The 20,387-nt window shown below is 47.1% G+C and overlaps 1 long non-coding RNA gene across 1 annotated transcript; it reads right to left on the reverse strand.

Annotated features, from left to right (window-relative positions):
- Positions 1-5,133: 5,133 nt before the first annotated feature.
- LOC138067485 (uncharacterized) lies at positions 5,134-13,645 on the reverse strand. Its single transcript, XR_011141497.1, has 3 exons — positions 12,854-13,645; positions 11,420-11,543; positions 5,134-8,566 (listed from the first exon to the last, which is right to left on the reverse strand). It is a non-coding gene; the product is annotated as an uncharacterized lncRNA (long non-coding RNA).
- Between the last annotated feature and the right edge of the window lie 6,742 nt (positions 13,646-20,387).

Here is a 20,387-nt window from a genome sequence, read left to right on the forward strand (position 1 = left end):
GCGGGGGGGTTAGTTACTGGGGCAGGGAGGTGCTGTGGTGACTGGCCAGGTGCTCTGGTGATAGGCAAAAGTGCAATGAGTGAAATGAAAATGGTCAAAAATAACTAAGACGGAATAATAGTGCCTTACCTGGGCTCCAAAGAAAAGGGGCCAGGCGGGAGCTCACACAGGAAAGTTTAAGGGGTAAAAACAGAGCCATGAGCAGGAGGAAAACAGCAAAACTAGTGCTGGATGGACGGAACTGGGAGGAAGGGGTAACACCCGACGCAGAGGGTCTCTGGAGGCAAGGGGGAAGGCAGGAGGGGTGGCCACGGTTCCCCACTCCCTCCAGAGTCAGGACCACAAAGAGGGGCCACGGGACTCTACTCGGCAGGGAGGCTGCGAGCGGCTGCTGGGAGACGGTGGAAGTGCCCTCCCGGCTCGGGGCCCGTTCAGCCCAAAAGATTAGAAGCTGATTCTGCCTGGTGATGTGAAATGTCCTTCGTGTGGAGACTCTCTGGCCCGTTAAGCAGTGCCTGTTCCTCACAAAGCCTATACTTATTCCCTAGAATACTTCCAATGAAAAAAAGTTCCTCTAAGACACCCTAAACCAATACCTGCTGTGACTAAGCCCTGTGGGCAGCTCCGCAGCTGATTTATATCCTCCCCCTCCAAACTGAAGGGGTTAGAGTGGAAACAGACGCTGCGTTAAACATAGCCGAGGGCACCGAGCAGCACAATTCTGCAATAAAGCAGGGAGGAAACGGGACTATGGGGCGGTTGCTGCCAGGCATGACGCGGTTTCTTGTTTCCTCGTAGGCAGAACAGAACTCCTTTTGGCTGGTGCAGCTTTATGGGCTCGGTTGAGTTTATTATACTGCAAATGTTTTGCATTCCACATCTTAATTTCCAGAAAGGTTTTTCTTAACTTTTGCTTTTTTTTTTTTTTCCTGGTTTTGATTTTTTTACTACCACTGCCTTAACCTCTCCTTTTCAGCTGGGTTTCAGTCAAACCTGCCATTTTCTGAGCTAACAGAGGAATGGAGTTCTCCCTGCCTGAGCTCCAGCTGCAAATTAATCTCTTTTCATAGTTTCATTTTATGTCCGCCCACCATCCCCACCACATTAACTTAGTCAACACAAGGAAGTGAAATTTTTCCATGCAAGTTCCTCTGGGTCGCAAGGCTGTGTGTAACACGTGACTGCCAACTCCAGGGTCCTCTTGCACCTCTGGGTGGAAGGAAGTTTCCCCATTCCCCATGTGTTGAGCAGTTGTCCGTGTTTTGTGAAAAGAGCAACTGGAGCCAGTGGAAACATTTCAGCAGTCACCATTTCTGTGTTTAAATTCCTGCCACATTGGCCTGGCAAAGGCAAAGCCACAGATCTGGTATGCTTGGAGTGCCTCAGGTGCTCTGAGGCCACCATTTGGCAAATGAGCTCGTTGGACGTTTTTCAGTGTTTTTAGTCTGTCCTTATGGGGTTTATTGGACGTTTTTCAGTGTATTCATTCTGTCCTTATGGGGTTTATCTCCCTCCTGGAGAGGACAGAAAGCGCAGCTCATGAAGATGCTGACAAAGATGGACACAGCCTGTTTGGCCCATGTAGTAAATGTGCTGGGTGTTTCTGTGTGATTCCTTTCCTGTGTGGGCATGGGAGGACTTTACAGATATTTTGGCCACTTGGCAAATATAACCTTACCTATTCCACAAGCCAGGAAAGCCCTGAGGTATGTTGCTGTTAAGCGAAGGGACTCATCTGGGAGTGGCATGGTATCAGAGGAAGAGCTGCAAAAATAATTTAGGACTCCTGATACTTTTTCTCCTGTTTTAGTCTCCAGGCAACAGCAAATATTTCTCCTGAATGCGCTGGATGAGCAGATGCCAATGTTGATTCACAGGAAAAGGATGTAGCCACGCAGGCCATAGAAATGTTGTTTGGGATGGTAGCCACAGCCCCTAAGGAGATTAGGCTATATGGAACAAATGCCAACAAAGCTATTTCTTGAAGCTCTTGCTCTATTGGCTGTAAAGGGATTTCTTGAGCAGTCATACGTGGGAGCCACCACTGCTTGCCTTGCTTGTACCTAAAGAGAGAGAATATACTGTGTTTCACAGCTCTGTTGCTCTGCTGCTGCAAGGACTGTAGAGCACTAGGAAAGTCCTGGCTGTACTGAGACTTTACAGTCACGAGAAATGAGGAAAGGTCATGTCCAAGGCCAACATGGGAGTGTAGAAGGTGAACTGTTGCTTGGAAAAGGGACTATACTGAAAATATCCAAAAAGGTTCCCTGCTCGTTTTCTCTTAGCCTCAGATATTGTATGGTAGGTTTACAAATAAAACCATTTTTCCCATGATTAGACTTACAAATTGTTTTACCCTGGGATTGAAAAGCCGAGAACAAATCTAATTCACCCTCTCTTGAGGGCGCACAGCCGAAAGAGTTAGGGGAACTACAGAAAATTATTTTCCTCTAAATGTAGTAATATGGTTTTTGGTTCATAGACTGAATCTGCTGACCAGGCTATTTTCCTTCTTTTGGCAGTTTTCTGACCAGAAAAACACTTTTAATGTGGATGAAAACATAACTGGAAATGTTTTCAAATCATTTCAAAGTTTGTTTCAAAAGCAAACAGTCTGTAGGAACTTGAAGGCAGGCAGCTGGAGGAGCCCAGGGGCCTTCTGACAGAGGCTGGAGGCAGAAGGCCTGTGGGGTTATCAGCGTTATCATCCAGGTTGACAGGGATTTCTAGTGAGTCAGCTAGACCTTCCCTCTTAACTATGACCAGACTGATTTCATTATCCCCAAACCACCTCTCAGACACAGGGTTGGCTGGCGTTAGCCTTGAATGTCTCCAGCCTCGGCGCTTCCACGGCACTCCCTTGTCAGGGTGTTTCACTGCTCAGCTATTCTAGCCTCTCCATATTTAGCCTAATATTTAACATCTCCTGGAGAGGTTTAAGGCCATTACCTTCTCGTCCTGTCCCCTTTGGCTAACCAGCGTGAGGCCTACCTTCTAGGCAAAGCCCCTGCAAAACAGCATGTTTTATCTGTCAGGTTTCCTGCCAACTGCACTGTTCACCAGCCTTTTCCCAGGGGATCTTCTTTTCCAAAACTTTCTGCTGCTCCCTTCTCAATGAACTACGTCTATTCAAAATGGGATGTCCTAAACCCACCCTGTACTGTCATTTTCAGCTGGTTCTGCTCTCTCTGATTCTGTTCTGCCTGTGATTTTTGTAGAGGCAAAAATCAACCTTCCTGGCCTAATCTGTGAGGAGAAAAGGAAAAAAGAGCTATATCAAATTATATTAGTTCTTTTAGATATACTGTGGGATGCAGACTTCGACCTTTTCCGCAGCATCGTATTGCAGACTATTTCCATTTCTTCACTTCCCAGGGGCCTGACCCTTCTCTCGGGGCGCCTGCATTGCCAGCTCTCCTCACACGCCCTGGCTGTGATGGCTGTTTCTTGGGAATTTATCCCTACTAGGTTGCAAGTATGAATACCTCATTCTGATTTTAGCACTGTGCTCCAGGCACCTGGGACCCTGCTGGGCAGTCGCCCCGCCGTCGGTCTGGATGCTACCCCGGGGCACAGACCAGCATGTTCAGAGGAGGCTGTGCCCCTGCTCTAACACACTCCTTCAGATTTCCTTCCTAGATGAGAGACATTCGTTCTTGTCCCCAGGGAACATAAGCTTTGAAACTCGAGTTGGTTTGGTTCCACTTATCGTTATCTTGGGCTGCCTAAATTATAGCGCTTAACAGTGGTCATAAAATTTTCTGGCTTTAAAAAAAATCGGCTGCAGAATTTGGCCCTGTGACCTCACTGAGCAGCTCACTTCCAAAGGGTGACCATATAGTGGGTAAAGAAATAGCGTTTTGATTCATCACAAATATTCGTCTCCCTTTTATATCAGCAACGGGCTTACTTGGTTTCCTAGTGTTGGTCAGTACAGGAAAGTACAGAAAATCTTTCAATGTGTGCTGCATGGTTCTGCCTAACTCTGCTAAGCCTTTGAATGTAAATCATCCAGCATTCCTCACAAGCTACCACCACTTCACCAGCATTTTAAAGTGAAGTTCTGCCCTGAAAAAGAGGCGCTCTAAAAAAAGCACTAGTGATCCTTTTCCAGGGATGTTGGATCACAAGTAAAATCACTTAGCTAACTAACTAATCCAGTCTTGTCTGGGAGCTGAAGGGCAGGCTGACTGTTTTTTAATCAATCAATCTTGACCAATATTAGGAATTTAGCAATGAGACTCTGGCTTCAAATTGTGGTAAAGAAAGAGGTCAAATTAGATGCCTAATGTATCCAAAGAAAAAAGCAATAAAACCTTAATTTAGTCATTAGAAACAGCAGCTATGAGTCTAAATATCCGTAAGGAGTAGGTGAGCTGGATAACCGACAACATTGAATAGACACTTTTCCAGCAGTGGTACCTGCACTTTATTTTCATCATCAAGTTTGATCAGATTGTTCAGGTTCTTGTATCCTTCTGTTGCTGACTCTAAGAGGGAGCTGTAACCTGTAATTCTGTTTCCTATCATGTCACTGGTTTATTATCCATAAAAAAAACTTTGCTCTTTCAATTTTTATAAGAGACCTTATCAAAATTGGTTTGAAAATATGGGTGACCCACAGTACGCTTATTAGGTCACCTTTATCTGCTCTTTCACTATTTTTTTCTAATTCAGTGTGTGACTATGTCGTCACATGCAACATGATTAGCAATTAAAACCACTTAGGCTGATAAAACTTTAACCCTGCATCCCATGAGCGATTAAGCCTTGAACACCATTGGAAAGTGAATGGAGGAGGGAGTGAAGTATAGGACAGAGGTGAGTCAAGTCAGAGGGCAGGAGATGGTATTGTCTGTTCCGTTCAGTTACAAAGTGCATTTAGTGCTTTCTCTGTAGTAGCACAGGCAACAAGGGACATGAGATAGGTTTGAAAAGGTGTGACTCATCCTGCTAGCAAACAGCTAATTACAGACAGCAACCTAGTCTAGCTGCTTTTCAGCAGGGCTTAACTCAGCAGGCACCTAAAAGTATTTTGTGCAGCTCTGCTTGGATTTAAAGATCCCTCATTACCCCTCTCCAGGCACCTCAACCTGCTCAGAAATGCCCGTTTTGGGGGGATGCTTGCCTCTCTCCCACCTGAAGCTCAGCTGAGCCTCAGATTTAGACACACCTCTGTCAAGCTTGCCAGGTGAGCTGATGAAGCCTGAGAAGTCATGAGTGCTTGGACTGATTTTCTCCAATGTCACCTTGTGGTTATGGGCATCACACACCAGTTTGCAGGAACGGTTAGATTACCTATCCTGCAAAGGGGAGACCTAAGGTCAGCCGGGAACTTGCACACACTCAGGAAGCTGTGGCACATTCCCTGCCACAGTGGACTCTCATCCCTTGCTGAAACTGGGCTGCTCACATGGCCGTGCAGGGGACTGACAGTCGCCTGGCCAGATGGACAGCAGTCAAAGGGAGCAGAGCTGATTTTTATTCTGTCTGTGGTCTGCTGGGAACACATGTGAACCATAGGAGCTGGGTCCTGCCTGCTGCCCTCTGGGGGCTGCAGTTCTTGCATGGCTACCTGCGTGACAGCCTACGTAGACCAGCTGCAAATGCCTCCGAGAAGGTCCCTGAAGATAACTGCTGGGTTCAGGAACTCTTCTGACAGGTGGGAGAAGTGGCTGCTTGTCTCTTCAAGCCAGAGATGTCATAATCCAAGGTCTCCTAGTTCTCTGGTTGGTGCTCTAACCTTTAGGCTGTCGTGCCAAAAGACTCTACCTTCAGTTTTCAAAGGACAGAGGCCCTGTTTCCAGGCTTTCTTTCAAAATGGGTGAAGTGGCCTCAGGGGGCCTCTAGCCCTATTGTTTGACTTTTTTTTATTACAAAGCCAGTGGAGAAGCACTTACTCACTTTCTACAGGTTTCAAAAGGCAGGTTCATCACCTCACCCTTCTGACTTCATAGGAAACAGAGACGTTTATTTTAAGGGGACCAGTTTGAACTCTGGAAGTGGACAAGGCCATTCCTGCAAGAAGAAAGCAGGGTCCCATGCCTGCTTGCTGCTGAGCACGCTGCGTGCTGTGGAGCCGTCCAGTTGGCAGGAAGTTGCTGGCTTCCTGTAGAGGGGAAAAAGCTCCCTTTCCCCCACCACGCTCATCGTGAACCCCTGTGAGACGCCAAACGGCAGCAGCCTGCCTTAGTCATCCTACTACAGAGATTGTTTTCGGAAAGGAGGTGCGTGGGGGTGCAGCTGGGGCAGAGCAAACGGTGTCCCTTCTCTGAGGCTAATTTGAGCCACTGTTGTTAACCGCAGAACAAGCCACCCGGATCAGTTTGTGTGTGCGCCAGAGTCCAGGCATGTCTGCACTGGATTTCCTAAGGGACAGCAGGCTTCGCAGCGACTGGGCAAGCGCAAGGGGGAAATGTTTCCCTGGGCAGCTCCCCGAGGTCCTACGGCACGTGCCAGCATCTCTTCCTAGTAGTGTTTTCTCCTCCTCCCTCCAGCCCTATTCTTCTCTGTGCTGAGCACCCGTTTTGCCTGCGCGGGGCAAAAGCTGCTGCCATCAGTGGTGGTATCAGCCATTTCCATTAACAGCTTCTATTCCTGTGGGAAGACAGATGTCCTCCTTGTCCAGTCACCTCTGTTGGGCGGTCTCGCAGCACCATCGTCTCAAGGCCTCTCCACATGGCAGCGCCAGCAACGGCACCAGCCCGGCTGCGTGGCGTGGTGGCTCCTGCCCAGCACCTTGGCTGCTCACAAGCCCTTCTCAAATTGCTCCTCACGGTTGCTAAGTCACAGGGCTTTTCTGAGTCACCCTTGGCCTCTGCAATGCCGAGAGGCCTGAGTACAGCTCCCTGGTCTCTCCTCGATTCACCCCTTTGGGTCTCCAGCAGCACCTCTCAGGGGATCCATCTCCAAACAGCTGCCATGAGCTGAGGGCTGTAAAGTGCCACCAGCCTTCTGGGAGCACCTCTGTCTTCACCATGGCAGTCTCCTTCAGAAAGAGACTGAGCAGCAAGTTGTGTACTTTACCAAACTCTAGACAGGTTTGAACTGAACCCTATGCATACACAAGGTACTTGTCTCCCAGTCCTGTAGGTTACTGGCTTTACTGAGAGTCCAAGACTGGCTGGAGCACCTGATGAGGCAAACTGGAAGCCTAGCCAGCTCTTCCAGCCTGCTGAAATAAGGAACTCTGCTCCTGAATGATGTTGTCCTCTGGCTCCACCTCCCTTGTTCTTTGCATATCTAGGGCCTCATATTCTTCATGTGCTAAAAAGCTTGTAATCAGTTACTTTCTAAAACAGTTGAAGAAGTTCAAAGGGCACGGAGCATTCATGTCCTTTGGGGAGAGGAAAACCCCAAAGCCCTTGTGTTGCTATGAGTACTATCCAACCCTACCTCCTCACCTTCTCACTACTTTTCACAAGGCTTCACAAGAAGTTTAGCAGGTGGAGAGGGCTCTGGGCTTGTATGTCTTTGACAGACAACATGAAAAATGTTTTTGTCAGGACAGGATTTTGTTGCCAGATTAACTGTTGCTCTTTTCGCACAGGTGCTATATTTTCCTATTGGGTCCTAGAAGATTTATTTAGGTAGTGAAATAGGCTCTGTACTCATAGGCATTTGTAGAAATGTTCTCGCATGAAACTGTGTTACAGAATGATAGACAATAGAGTTCAAGGTAATAATTTGTACAATCGTGATTTTGAAAAAGAACATTTTTTTCCCCTTTTTTTCTGGGGGATAGGGATTAACTGTGAAAAGGCCAGAGCTGGCAGAAGCATGGATTACTTTGCTTTTCCCACGTCTATTCTGTGTGGTCCCACTGCTAGGACTAGGACTGCCATTATTCTTCCCCACATCTGACAGTGAGGAGTGATCAGGGAGTTGAGTCTGTTTAGTTTCCCTGCTCAGTCTGAGTGAAATGTAAAAAGTAAAGAAGAAACATGAATGCCAGAAATATAAAATCCAGTCCAGCTCCAGGTAAAGGCAATTTTTACTTTTTCAGTGCCCTCTGACTCACAGAACTGGTCCTGAACTGTTATCATTCAGTCTGCCAATAAAATAAAACATAATATTCAATATGGAGTTGAGGAGGAGAGTAAATTGCAGTGCAGGACTGAGCATCTGAGCAGTGTGGAGGACAGTGCTGGTGGAAGCTGGAGTCTTCAAAACCAGCCGAGAGCCACTAGCTCTAGGACTGTGCTAGCAAGACTGACGTGTGTATTAAGAAGTAACTTGTGTTAGCAGAAGATTTTAAGCGCCTCCCAATAGCAGCAGGGTAGTACTTGAAGAGGGACCAGGGGAAACCCTGGTACAGAAACTGACTGTACTCTGTCTAGCTCTGAATACCTATTTCTGGTCCTGCTTTTACTCGCCTTGTAAGACGTTAAAAAAAAAAAAAAAAGGGAGAGAGAGTGAAATCAAGATCAGGAGAAGAAACAAAAAGTCCCAAACAAATATATTTTTGATAGATGAACTCGATTTTGATGCTTTTATGCTGTCGGGTCTTTCACCTTGTCAACAATCTGCTGTGTGCTGAACATACAGGACAGTGGAGTGGAAATACCTATGAAGCAGAGACAGTCTTATCAAGGTATGGTACCAGGAAATGCACCGCTTTCTTGGCTACTTCATGCACGACACTATGGTTAAACCCAAGAGCGTGCCTCATCATAACATGTGCCTTATCAACCTCACTATCTGATGACAACAGCAGCCCTCCAGACTGACATCATCCAAACCTCAGCAGTTAAGGGCAGAGGCTGAAGTACGTAGCTAGGCTATGAGCCATGCTTGACTGTGTTGATCTGTTTGTACTGAACTTGCAGGCACTTTGCTAGAGGAAGAGGAATATAAAAATCTAGCTTAAACAGCTTTTTTAAGAAGTTTCTCATAGGGTATCATGCTATTTATCAAATGGATGCAGAAAGCAGAGGAGGTTTTGTCCTCAGCGAGTAGCAAAGGTCTGGTCCACAGCTTTCTGCAGCTTTGAAAGGGAGGGGGAAAAAGCTCAAGCCAAAATATTTTCACTGCTTGGAGAAGGAGACAAGTGGTGCCACTGGCAATTTGGTACCAAGTCCCATTCCCGACAGACCCAGATTTAGGCATATTTGTCTCTGAGGTTTGGGTTCAACCCATATCAGAGACAGGGGCTAGTTGTTGATCTGAGTGGAAGTCTAAATTTCAAATTCCTAAGATGAGGGATGGGTGGTGCAAGGTCACACTGCCAGTGTCCTTGTTTGGTTACTGCCGGTTCACTGTGGCAAACCATGCTGGCTCTGGTCTCCTGGCCTCCTTTGTCTAATTTAAGCTGAGGGGAATTTCTGCAGTCACAAATATGAGAAACAGATAAATAGAGCAGACTTTTCTTGTGTAATATTCACCAGACTGCTCTGTTTTTAATTTGTTCTCCCTGTCCTGGGTTCTTCACAACACCTTCTCTCATTTACGTCAGCATAGATTTACCACACCCCACTTATTCCAGACCTGGATAGCTCTATGGAAAAAGATTACCAGCCTTTCAGAGCTGCAGCTTTATGTCTCAGACAAAAGAAGATCGTATGTGGCTGTATTCATTTGTGAACTGCCTTTGTATTTTACAGCATCTAGCACAAGTGAGCTTGGAGTTTGCTGTATTACAAAATTTTTCAAAAAACAGTAACTACTTTTGGCTTTTTTTTTTTTAATTGCAAGGCAAGCTGTCAGAGGGAAATGAAGTCAGATTTCAATGCTAAATGTATGCACAACAACAAGAGGAGGGCCATCCAACACATGGACATAACCTATCCCTTTACAGCCCCTGCTGCAAGCTCCTTCAATTCAGCTCCGGCACCCATCTCCCTGGGAGGTGCCACCGCTGGGGGCTGAGCCTCTCCAGCTGCCATGGCATGGTGGCCACACCGCCACTCCACGCTGCCGTTGCTCTGACACCAGCTGGGGGAGAGCACATCTTCCCCAGCTCTGCACAGTGCTCTGGGGCCTTTTAGTGCTGTCCACATTTGTTACGTGGATTCTGGGAACTGGAAATAGGTCAGCTGCAGCGGGGCAGTGGGAGTCAGGAGCGAACACGAAGGTTAAGTGCTTGCTGCCCCGGCCACCTCCCCTCTCACTTGCAGGGGACGCTCTCTCCAGCTGAGCTGTGTGACACTGAGCCTCTGGCCACTGTGCCTGCACTGTTCCCCGTGGTCCTTCCTGCAAATCTGCCAGGTCAGAGTGAATCCACTGAGAGAATAGCTGAAAAGGCTAGTTCAAGCTGATGTCTTTGATAAATGCTTGTCTAATCTCCTCCTCCTCTCCCTGCCAAGTCAGATGCTCAGGACAAGCAGCACAGAAGGCTGGATTTAATGTCACTTTTATGGCTGCATTCAGGGCACTGTGTGAGAGGACACTGGAAAGTTGACTAAGGCTCACTTGCAAAAGAGGTGTCCACCTTCTGCGACAATAATTTCATTCTTACTGTGTTCTCACTGCAGTAATAAATAGCTGGTTTCTCATCCTCCCATCAACACTGCGTATCTCCAGCAGTGGTGCGGACAGTATGACTAACCAGCTACTTCAGTAATGTGTAAAGGTTTGTTCTTGTCACAGTATGCAGCATGCTGAGGCTACGTGCATGGGAATTACCTGACATGTCTGCTTTCTTCATTCTCCTGAATATAGATCTAACACATAGGTTAGCTGCAGTTCATAAAAAAATTCTCCTAGCCCCCCTTCCAAAAGCAAGGCTGAAACTTCAAGGAGGAGATGATCTGGGTATTAGCCATAGCTACACTGGCTGCTGTAAAACCGTTCTATTGCCAAAAGACGTGGTTGGGGGAGGTGGGTGAAAACTGAAAATTTATACCTGGCGAGTGAAAAAAAATTGACTCAGGAAGGTTTACCAAGGGAAGGGCTGGGAAAAGGGTTTGGCAGGATTAAGACTGCCCCTTCACACAGAGCATTAGATAAATCCAGCTGTGTCACGAACCTGCGGAAGACCTCCCAGAACAAGTGCAGAGAGTTTAAAGTGTCTTTTGAGGTATACTGTTTTCCTCTATTTATTTGAACATATTTCTTGTTCTTTATGAATTTCAAGGAGCACTGAGAATGCAATGTGCCAGAGGGGAAAAGCTTAGAGAAAGATTTGATTAGAAGATGGAATTAACTTTAAAAAGTCTGCACCTACAATACACTAAAATATATTTCCTCTGAAGTGCACTTGGTTTTCTCTTTCTGATGTATATATCTGTGACACATATCTGGCCCTGCTATATTATTTGATTGGTGGTTTAGTTGATTTACTCTCACTATTGCTAAAAACATTGTAAAAAATAAATCTTAAATTATGATGCAGTGGGAGTGAGAGATGGTTGAGGCAGGGATTTAGTAGGAAACACCGATAGAGTTTTTCAGATTTAGAGACAACTTTTGGTCTGCTTACCTGAAGAGGAAAGGCCTTTCAGTGGCTCTTGTGAAATATGTTGATGGTCTGAGTATCCACATCACAAGCTCCCCATGACAATTGCCACCAATTGAGCACTTGTTGACTGTCTCCACAGAGAAGCCTAGGAATGAATGAGTCATGGCAACTAAATTCCCCTTTTAGCCTAGTTGCCTCTCCAGGTCATCTGAAGGAGAAGCACTGGCAGCAGAAGAGGAAAGTTAGTGCTGCTTTTATTCATGCTGTGAAACACCGATCAAACAAAGATCTTCTGCTTCCATGGATGTCAAGGCAGCATTTTTCATGAGTGTTACCTGAATAATGTTGTACTAAAAGAACAATCTCAGCTAGAGCTGGGCAAATTAGTTTGGGTGGATAATTGATTCTATGCTATTTCAGGCCAGACAGCAACAAAAAATGTATCATCACGTTTGCAAATAGTTTTAGCAAAAAACACTCAAAAACGTTGTCATGCTTAAGTGCACTATTATCTAAATGCTGTTTTTCATTGTAAAATGATTTTTAAGACCGAGTTTGATTACATTTTAATCATTTCTAAATGAAACAAACCTCTCAGAAAAAAACACACAAACACTTGGTACTTCTCTGAATACAGAATTACTATTTGGGGGCAAGGGGAAGGTTCCATTTGATGAGGAAACTGAATTCTTTTTATTTCAGGTCTGCCTGGAACAGTAATCAATTATTCACACAGCTCCACTACTGCAGCTCAGATATAAATACCAATGAACCCAAGCAGGGAGGTATTCAGAATTTCCCTTGAGGTATTTTACAGTGAAAAAAAAATTAAAGTGTGAGTTAAAAAAAGCTTAAAGGAGTCTTTCTTGACACTGGCAGACTTACTTGCAGAAATAAGTTTAAGTCTTGCCTTAACCCTGTCCCTTTCATCTGAAAGGAGCTTTTCTGCTTTTGCTTTTGTTAGAACTGTACACATAACAAAGCAAATACAGTCTTAAAGCAGCACTTCTGACACAGACGTATCGATAGGTTTGTGGGATTCGGACCAGGGGGGATCACTTGTGTTCACAGCACCTGTGTCCCTCGTGTGTCATTCCCTGCCCACACTATCTGCACACCACCAAAAATCCTGCTGCCTTGTGCCACTCTCTTCCGAGGGACTTGCCAGGATGTTTCTTGTGAAATGTTGACAGAAGCTGGAGTTGCAGTGACATGGATGGACATGGCTCAGGCTGCTGTGTGAGATACTTCAGTGCTGGAGTTTGCCCTGGTTTTTATGCTGTGACAGAGTCTAGTTGTGCCAGAATTTGAAGTGCTGATTTACTACTGAGATGCTGTCTGTGACTCAGCACCAATTAGAGGTTTTTAGCTCACATGCCTGTGATGTCAGGTTGAATTGATGCACTTAAATTAAACAGAGGAGCATAGAAATTAAAGCTATATTAGGAATTGTACCTTGTGTCTAGGGTCTCCGTGAAAGTAAAGTAATAGACAGAGATTACTGGGAACCTATGATATAGATACTCCCACCTCATCTTGTTCTGGTCCTTGCTTCTGCTTTTAAAATGAGGAAAAAATGTCATAGTCCCTGCCAGTTTTCTCTTGTGGGAAATGCATTCTTGACCTGCACGTTGGAGATCATGTTAGCTGCAGGCACTCGGCAAAGCGTCACTGTGGTTCCTTGCCTACGCCCATCTGTAATGTGAGAGCCTGGTGACATCTGAGTAATTGTCCGACTTCTCCCTGGCTCGGCGTTTCACGAGTTCTGCTGCTCCGTGCCTCAGGGGACAAAGAAATGCCTTTGTAGGATAAATCCCAGCTCAGTCTGACCCCCGCACATACAGGTGTCGTAGATGTCTGGGAGCGACCACGGGTCGTCGCAGGGTCCCCACCGCCCTATGCCAGCCTTGCCCACAGCACCCGCAGCGCGGCTTCAAGAGCTAAGAGAGCCCTGGGGCACTGTGAGCAGAGGCAGGAAGGAAGAAGGGCGCATTGAGCTTTGTAGTGGTCCCCGTGGGCCCCTCGGCAGGAGGGAGGCTCGCCCGGAGGGAGAAGCTCGTTCTGTGTGTCAGCAACGATGCTCTCTGCGTCAATGCCAGGTGGGGCCTGGCAGCGCGGCGCGAAACGCTTGCTTGCTGCAGCACGCCCCGTTCCCACAGGTTACTCACACCATCCTTCCCTTAGAGCGCCGCAGCACAAAGCCAGCGAGGCTGTTGAGAACTTGATGTCCCGGGTGTTTTTAACCGCACTTCCTCTCATGGTTTATTTTGTTTCTGCACTGGAACTGAGGCTTCGGCTGCTGGGGCGAGGGGCAGGGACACGTGGCACTGGTGGGGACACCACATCTTTTGACAGGGCAAGAAGGCTTTGCTGCTTCAGCATTCACACATGCTCTGTTGTTATTTTCCATTTCAAGCTGATGATATTCAAGAGGAAAGCAGAACGTCTGCCCCAGAAAGGGCCACGGATGTACCAGGTTAGACCGACAGGCTGTCTAAGCTGGGAATCCTTATCCACCAGCAGCCAAGCCTGGGTGCTTCCCAAGAATGCTCTAAGCCTCTCTGGAGTTGTGCAACTTTATCACGTGGAGAGTGCTGGGAAAACAATGATTTAACCTGGGAGAGTGCAAGGAAAAGTGATGCAAAAATCCAGTGAATGATGCTCTGGGAATCTTTCTGGCAGAAAGGGCCATGTGATGCCACAGTTTTGCAATACTTCCTTTTGATAGAGTGTTATCCATGTTCCCAGAGCCAGCAGATTTAGGCTGCTGCAATGTTCCTTCCTGAGGTTGCAAATTAAACCCATTCAGAGAGCGAAGCTACTGCAGAAACATAGCAATGTGTTTGTTCAGAGGGTCATCCCCTCGGGAGCACATGACGCCCCTGTCCCTCCAGGACATACACTGATGGCTCATGGGTTCCTGGATGGAGTTTAGGATGCTGGGTGTTTCCTATAAAAATCTGAATGGCCTGCAATTGGGCTTAATGAGCATCTGACCGTCCCTGTTCATCTTGTCTCAGCAGCTCTCAGCAGGAGTTTCTGCACCGGAGCCCCCTTGTTAGAAAGGAGGAGGTCTCTGTAAGGGCACCAGGAATCTGGCAATCACCGCAACCACCAGGACGGATCCAAATTTGCTGACTTTCTAGGACAGCTCCAAAGTCAACTATTGGAGATACTGAAGTTTTGTGGGGGAATGAGAGTCTGCTCCCCTGCAAGAGGGAAGCACCGGAAGGGATTTCTGGAAGTGCCACCTCATTAGTTTCCTACTGAGCCCAATAGTTTCTTATTGCAGAAATATAATGGATTTGTTAATTGCATGTTGGGTAATGCAGAGTTTTGGACAGGTTTTCCTTTACTCAAGAAAAAGTAAATAAACACAGTTTCTCTGAATCACTGACTAGCTAGGTAGAGTTGAGACAAGCTCATATGAATGGCACTATGGGCTGGTGGTTACAGTAAGGGGCGTGGAATTAGAGCTGGGCTCTGTTCTACACAGCAGTGGGGAACACTGTAAAACGGCGTGAATATTACCCAGCTCCCCAAAGCAGATTGAAAGCATGTTGTGTTTTTGAATGAATCTGCAACTGCCTGTGTAAACTGAGTTTACAGCTACATTTCAGAAAGCAAGGGAATATCTAAAAGTGCTAAAAGGGAACTTTTTAGTAAAAAAGTACTCAAATAGGTCAAATTCTTGTTTCATCCTAGGAACCAGAGAAATTATGGAAAAATGAAGGAAAAAACCCTGTAACAGTACTTTACAAAATACCAGAAAATACCCAAGAATATGCTAAGCAAAAAGCTCAGTTTTGTTTCCAGATGACTAGATAAGAAGATCTTACCATAGCTATTAACTCGTGAGTAGATCTGTAACTCTCTGCTAACAGTAACCACATTAACTGCACTTAGAGTAAATGCACAGCACCAGACAACAGATGATGCACCACTTACCTCCTACCTATGCTTTATTTCAAGTGCGCTCTGCAAGTGGTTTGGCCTTGGGCAGGCTTGACAGCAGGGGTGCAAATCTACTTGCTGCACTGGTTTGCATCTTGCAGTTCGCAGTTAGGAGGGTGTTGAAGTTGATTACAGCTATCTGGCCTGCATGTGTATAAACTGGGCACTTGATGAGAGTACACGTTTTGTTAAGATAGGCTAAAATTGTAAGTGCACGGGGAAGATGAGCTCAAGAGGGTTCCTGGCAGCATTTGTTCTGCAGCTTGGCTGTTTGAATCAGCAGCTTGCGATGCTTAATGTAAACACAGTCGCAATCCTGAGATACGTCATTGCCTTAAGGATTGAACCAGATACCTCAGGTAGGAAGAAATGCCAAAGAGCCTCTAATGAGGCACTGTTTTACCAAAGTAGCACAGCACATGCCTGCCTGTGACAGACTTACTAAGGTGGCCAGGACGAAACAGGATCTAGCCTCTACCACCGTCCCTGGGCTGTGCAGAGCATGCGCGTTATGTGGCGCCCGCTGCGACCGCATAGCTGCACAGCCTCCATCCTGACGCACAGCACCTCCCGTGATGCTCATCTTCAGCCCCTTGCCGTGACAGCGACGCCAGGCGAGGGCTGCCCTCGCCTGCAGCCCCCACCTTTGCCTGAGGCCGGGACCCCAAAGCAGTGGGGCCGGTGGGTGGGAACCACTTCTGGCCTTGCCACCCCCCAGGTGTCCCTGTCCTGGCTGACTCCCATTCAGAAACTGTTAATCACTCTGAACTACTTACTGGTTTGTGATCTTAAACAGGGCTTGAACTCAACTTTCTAGAGGTGAAAGCACAATGTCTTACTGTAACTCATTCTACCAACCAATCCTGTCCTGAATCTAACAATATTTTAATCACAAAATCCAACCTCAAAACCCACAGCATTTTCAGTTACTGTATTTCATCACCGCACAGCTGAAAACAATTTTTTTTTTCAACCACCCTTGTTTTTTTAAAGTGAATCATAAACCATGGAACTTAACAGACGGAAAAGACCCAGAGACCAGAGACAAATTCTCTGTCACTAACCCTGGTATATATCTGGAATAATGTAATTAGGGTAAAAAGCATTTCTCTACGGTCACACTGGTATAGCAGAGTTACAGAATTCAGCCCTCTTCCTGTTAAACCAGCTAGTCCATTTTAAAGAATCAAAAAAGGATCGTTGCCTACAAAATATTATTTCACGGTGGGTATCAATCTTTTCTTAATTAGCCTAAGGAATGGAACCACTACCTTTTCCCCAGAAGGCAATTCTACAGTCTAACAGATTTCACCATTATGTTTTATTTCCTGGTAAGTGTTCTGTTGTTCACTTTGCAGCTATTCTTGGCTGTGCCTCCTTGAATCACACTAAGGAATAATTAACAATAATGTAACTCCGACTCTCAAAGGGTTTTGCCCACCAGAAAAATGCTAATCATCAAGGCTGTTTTGTGCAGCACCCACGAATATTGTTCAGCTATTCCTGTGAATACCGGTCAGTGTTATTCATTCTGGTTTATTGGTGAGAAAACCAGGACGTATGAATTTAAACTACCATAGAAAGCCTACAGGAGAGCAAAGAGAGAAAGCCCGATCCTCAGGCTTGTCACTCTTAAGCTATAACCATCTTTCTTCCCATGCTGTTTACACTCTGGCAGGATCAATGGGCATTTCACAACCTGACAATATGTTTACAGTTCCCAGCCTGGGAGAGCCTTGTTACATGTGTGCTGGGACAAGAGCTCGAGCTGGGTGTTTGGGACTTGTGCTGGTTAAGGGGCTAGAAGGAAACCCAGAAGCCTGGGAGCCACACGCTGGGCTCGCTGACACCAAAGCAGATCTGAATTACTCCAGGTGTAAAGTCATGTAACCGACAGCAGAATTGGGTCCTGCAGGCCGGCTGATGCTTAGATAAAATGCAAGCACAAAGGCAGATGTGTTAGATCGCTATAAAAACTGGGGCAGGGAAGTGGCGGAAAATATCCCGGCTCCAGACGAGAGGCCGGGCTGGGCTAGTCTCGTCCTTGTGCTGGGCATTGCCCCAGCCCTGCTGGCTCCAGTGGGGCTGTGGCAACGCAGAAGCAGGCTGCGGTCGTGGTGGTCCCTGCCTGCAGCTCCTGCTGCCCGCCTGGCCCAGCCTGGGCCCCCTCCCCAGCCAGGGCAGGTCCCTGAATGTCCCCACGGCCCCCAGGGCAGCACACATCCAGCACGGAGGGGGGGGGGGGGGCCCTAGGCCTGAATGGCGCAATCAGGCTCTTAATGGGACTTGATTGCCCTCTATCATGTCTGGAAGGGAGGGAGGGACACGTTTTGTGTCTCGATCAACTTCACGCATCTTCCTATTCGGGGGTTTGCAAAATTGGAGTTCATAAAACCTCCCCCAGCCCCCTGCCATGCAAGCTACACCCACATTTTTCTCATGGATGACTCACTGTTAAAACAAAATGTTTTTCCAGCTAGAGTTTTTCTATGCTATGTATTAGAAACAGCTGACGAACTGCCTCAATATCAAGCTTCCCTGGGGGAGCGGGAGAGCATGTGTGCCTGAGCATGCCTGTATGTGTGTACATACGCTCTGTTTGTTTTTCATCTGAGTTTCTCTTTTGCCCTTCCCAGTCTTTTTCCTTTCAGTTTCTTTTGTTTGTTTTTCATTTGTCCCTCTTGTCCTGTCTTCTGGGCATGTGAAATGCAGATCAGAAACACTTGCGCTGAAGTCCATCTTTCAAAACGGCAGTATGAAGGGTAACTTCAAAATAACGTTAAATGACCTCATCCGTTCCTCATCCATTTCTACATAAACAGAAGGAAGGTGATGGAGCTGTTTTGTGTGACACAAGAGAAGGGAGTTAAACCAGATCAGTTTAAATTAAATACAGGAAAACATTCAATGGAATAACAGGAAAAGCATCCTCACCTTGTTAGATCTAGCAATAATTAGTGTCTCCAGTCATTCTGCACATGCCTCTGTTGGGGTTCCAGCACTGCTCCGTCCCCAGAGTGAAGTAGGTCTTCATCACTTTGATGTGTACAACATCGAAATCAGTAACACTGTAAACCATGGGGGCAGAGATGTCATGAATGGGAAGAGGTTTCCTGAGGTGATAAAAAGGCCGCCTATGAGGTTGTTGTGAAGGAAGATTCCAGCAAATGCACACAATATTTAGAAGAAACAACAGGACAGTTGAGGTTAGGAGGAGTTCAAATGTAAAAGGTTGCTCACATTTAGATTATTGCCCAGTAGAGGCTCCCCTCTAGATCGCAGACGTTCTGCCCTTTTTAAAAATCATAATTTGGGGTTAAAATGAGAGACACAAAAGTGGAAAAAACACTTAGCCAAACGCTCTGCAAGGAAAGCCAGGTAGGTCGGAGAAGAGGGGAAAGTAAGGAGGGCTCCTCTGGGAAACTAACCCGCACGGCGGCAGACGTTGACCCCGAAGGAGCGCGGCACGGGCCTTGCGACACGACGCTGAGACCGGGCACGTCTCATTCAGCCCCGGCCTCTGCCGCGTTTCCAGGGCCTCGGGCCGGGGTGACATCCGCCACCCTCGTCCCTCACGCTGCCGGACAGGGCCGGGGCCCTCTTCTCCCACGCACATCAGAGGCGGGAGGGCAGAATTAACTGGCTCGCCGTGGTCTGCACCGGGGAGGCCGCGGGCCGTGCGGGGCGGCAGGAGAGACGTCCTCCTGCCTCTGGCTGGGCGGCGAGCACCCGCCGACGGGGATTAGCGCCTTAACAGGCTGAACAGGTAGGGCGAGCGCGGTGGCAAAGCAAGTTCCCCTCGCGCTCCACCACCCACAGGGCGCTGGGGCTGAAGTCTCTGCTTGAATGAAAGTGTAAGTGTTAGGTGTGGTGTATGAGTTATGCATGAAAAGTTTAATGTGTTTAAGGGTACAGCTTCAACTAGCAGCTAACAGCCATGAATTAGCCTTGGGGCGAGCCCAATGCAGCTTCCACTGAAGTCAGTACAGGTATGGTCTTTTGCCTTCAGTGGGAACAGGATGAGGTCCTTCATGACCAGCCAAGGAGAGATTAGTCTCATGATGTAATAGTGCTTGTAACTGCCTGTTTGGGCTTAATTCAGCTCTTTTGTGAGTACGCATTATGGCACAGCCTGTAATTACATGATCACATACTACTTGTTCTGCAGGCCGCCTGCCTTACTTGAAGCGCAGGGCGGACGGTGCAGCAGGCAGGGGTAAGGGCAGAGGGGTTGTTCCCCAGCATTCACGGCGTCGTCCTGCCCCCAGGGCAGAGCTCTGCAACAGGCCTGGCCTCTGCGGGGTCTTGGGCAAGAAAGGACTGTTAACGTGTGCACAGCAGGGGCTGGATTAAGGTTTCACCAGCAACACAAGCCTGGCGTTTTCTAAATATAGGAGCTTGGTTTTGCAATCTTCCTCATGGCAGAGTGTAGCTTTCTGTAAGGGGTAGTCAACAGCAATGATGGCTGTAGGTTTAGACTGCCTATACAGCCTATCCAACCCTCACTGCAGGAGGTATGAAAATCCCTTGGCTTGCCTGCCAAGGCACTATGGCACACCTATCTGCTGGCAGCAAGGGACCGGATTGCTGTTGGCAGCAATATCAGTTAAAACAAAGGGTTTTATCTCCCCGATCTTACAACACACACTCCCTCTGCTTCTGGCCATCTTTCCAGTCTCATATTCTGCTTTATTTAACATGGTCCAGAGACTCCTCTGGCCTGACTTCCAGCATCCCAACTCCAAAAATAGGTGCCTAAAAGGCTATCTGAACATCCTTATGCCCACTGACAAATGGGAGAGCTGAATGGAGAGAGAATAAGAAAGGGAAATACTAACACAGTGAAAACCAGAAGACTGGGGAATGGAAAGAGCTTAAAAGAGGAGAGAAATGGCATATATGATGGTAATGGAAGGAAGCATAGGGAGAGATGAGGGCAGGCGGGGGGCGGGGGGGGGGTGAAATAAAGAAGCCAAAAAGAGTCTAGAGGGTCAGAAGGAAAGAGAGTGATGAGAGCAGAAAAAAAAAGGCTAAG

This window comes from Struthio camelus, chromosome 5 (assembly GCF_040807025.1).
Source record: "Struthio camelus isolate bStrCam1 chromosome 5, bStrCam1.hap1, whole genome shotgun sequence".
Classification (NCBI taxonomy): Eukaryota; Metazoa; Chordata; class Aves; order Struthioniformes; family Struthionidae; genus Struthio; species Struthio camelus.